The following is a 3,088-nucleotide window of genomic DNA, read 5'->3' as shown; positions in this document are numbered from 1 at the left end:
GAACAGCTAGAGGTACGCCCTGTGTGATCGAGGATATTTAGGCTCTTAACAAGAGGCAGTCCCGATCATTCTTACACAAACTACCACTGCTAAATCCTAACCGACTAAATTGTATTTTAGTTTAATATAGTTTGAAACCTAGTAATTTCCATCGAAGTTTACAGCCATTGGTCTTCTCACACTTGTCACACTTAGTAAGAAAGTGTGTACAGGTGGGTGCATGCTTCCGTTCCAATATTCGTTAGGGGTCAATTTGGGTACATGACATAAACACACTGTGCGTCGACACATTTCTTAATCTCCTTATATGGAGGTTCCTTGTCTTTCGACTCCGCGCGTGCCCGTTTATTGGGTCACGTTGATTGAGTATGGTCGCGAGCACGTGTCTGGTTAGGACGCGTCTGATGAGGCATATCATCTGACGTCTGGCGTGAGAGGTATCCTTTCCTTGATCAGGGAGCTCACGTGGTTTCTTATTTACCGCCTTTCCCTTCGAGATTACTCGGTATGCGGGGAAAAGAGTGAATACAGTGTCATAAAACTGTTCCCACGTAAGTCGGGATAGATAAAACTTTGTTTCATGCCCCTTGTCTCGAGCCTCAGTTGTGTACTTACATCGCAACTCGGAGTACAGACTTTCACGGTCGTTGTTCCCTATGTTCTTACAGAAAACATGCATAACCGGGAACTCGTACCATCGCTGAGCCGTGTCCTTTGTTATATCTGGACGTTTAAGGTCAGCATCAAGTTTCAGAATGTAACCCTAATAAGAGTATTCTCAACTGGTTCAGTTAAGATTGAACTCAGTCCTGGACTACGCATGTCCTTGCTTAATAAGGACGTAACCAACCAACACACAGCTGGCCAGTCACGACAAGTGTCTAGCTCATGCTGGTGTCGATGCAGGATCAAATAACTTGTTCCAGTAGGGTCAAACGACTGCATTGCAGAAATCCATTGCTGGGGAGCGACATCATTCGTCTCCAGCATGTCCGTAACCGCATTAAGCGTACGGGTTAGCGTGTCGAGGTCATGGTTGTTTACAAACTCGACCTGCTTCTGTTGGCATCTCAATTCGACTTAAGTCGACTGATCTGTTCCTTGTACTTCTGGTTATCCCTGTGGTCTTGTCCACGTTGGACCTGAAGTAGCTGATCGATGCGTTTCTGCTTGATCGCGATCATATTAACAAAATACGATACGTCATCGGCACGGTGCTTGTCTTGGGTGATTTCTGTCTTAATGGTGTAATCGTCGACCGATTTATTAGGTTCGGTCACCTCGTCAGAGGGAAAATCCCCTGCGGGTTGGTGTAAGGCGGTGCGATCGAAGCGATTAAGTTCGACATCGTTAACACGTGTACGGGAGTGTTTATTACCCCGTGTAAAGTCCATAGACTCGGCACATATCTTCCATTGTCGACTCATTTGGCCCAAGCTTCAAACGGGAATTTACTGACCACTTCTTCCCATCAATCTCTCCTGAACCACTACAGCGACTATGAGAGCCATACCATATGTTCATACATTGTATCATACATACTTGCCATTTTTGAAATAGATAATATTATCCCTATTCGTGTCTAAAATACGTCGGCCTCTCTTCTGAGGCCGACAAAGAACTAATGCAACAGTGCAATAAATGGGGTAAAATCACGCTAATTACATCTTAAAAAGGCAAAGTAAACTCGAAAAAGTATGAGGCGGGTAGGAAACTGAGCCTGAGGTGGTTATTAATTTTATTGTCACCAGTGCCGTATGAAGACATTCGTTTGGCACAGTATGTATGTACATAACATTGCTGAGGAAGTTTTTGTTTACATTTTTTATAGAAATTTTAATAGTATAGAAAAACAAAAACTTCTCTTTTTCTTGCGTTGAGATTTTTGAGGTTTGTGGCTCTTCAGACTCTCAAAAGAGTATTTAAATATTAGGACCAGGCTTCAATTCGTAGATACGTTTTCGTACGTATTTTTTTAAATAAAATAAAAAAACTATGTATTTTTAAACTATATTTTCAAATGTACTGTTCGTCTCCAGAGTCCGTCGTCTCGCGCGTTCTTGCTGTGAATATGGCCCAAAGGGCAAAGGCTGCAAAGCAGTGCGGCACCGGAAGACCAAAGGAGTGAGAGGACTCCACCACAGTGTCACTGGACAGTGGCCAGTGGGAACTGGGTACAGTGGACAGCACACATATGTCATATGTACTCAGTACTGCCACTGGGCTCACCGGGGTCACGCCTCACTGGAAATTTGAGAATTGAGACAATGAGACTGCGTCATTGTCAATATTTATTTTTATTTTTATTAAAAAAAACAAAATTACTTGTTAGTATCTATTTAAATATTTAAAAAAAACAAATAAGAAACCAGCATCATATGTACTCTTTTTCTTTTTGAAACATCTAGAAATCGGAATTTCAAAAATCATGTTTCCAGAGTTCAAGGACACCAGAGCTAAACATTTTCGATTATATATATGGCGAAAAATTGGCGTATTATTTTTTAAAATATTAAGTATGCACTGAAAACGTTAAATATAAAATATGAAATACGATATGGAATTTGGAAAATAATAAGTAGTACGCGTGTTGATTTCAGAAATATGGCAAAAATAATAATATTTGGTATATAAAAAAAAATGAAATATGCCATATTTAAAAATATGCCGTAAATATGCCATATTTCTAAAATATGCCATATTTCTAAAATATGCCATTCGTACAACACGAAATATAATATATAGTATTTCACGGCTGTATTATAGGAATTGTATAGGCATATAGCCTGTATTTTGCAGTTCTATCAAAGGATTTATATAGGCATATTGACTATATTTTGTAGTTATATTGGAATAATTATATAGGCAGAGTGGTTGTAGTTTGTAGCTATATTAAGGGAATTGTACACGTGTATAGTAGCTGAATTATAGCTGATGTGAAATATCGCATAAACATTTTCTTTCATATACTATATTATATAATATATTTCGTAAATTTGTATATTGTACGTATGGCATATTTCTAAAATTTGCCATATTTCTCATCTATATATATATATATGTATATATATATATGTATGTATGTTTG

The sequence above is a fragment of the Sphaeroforma arctica genome (assembly GCF_001186125.1).
Source record: "Sphaeroforma arctica JP610 unplaced genomic scaffold supercont1.338, whole genome shotgun sequence".
Taxonomy (NCBI): Eukaryota; class Ichthyosporea; order Ichthyophonida; genus Sphaeroforma; species Sphaeroforma arctica.
The sequence above is the reverse complement of the archived record's forward strand: the minus strand, read 5'-3'. Positions refer to the sequence as shown.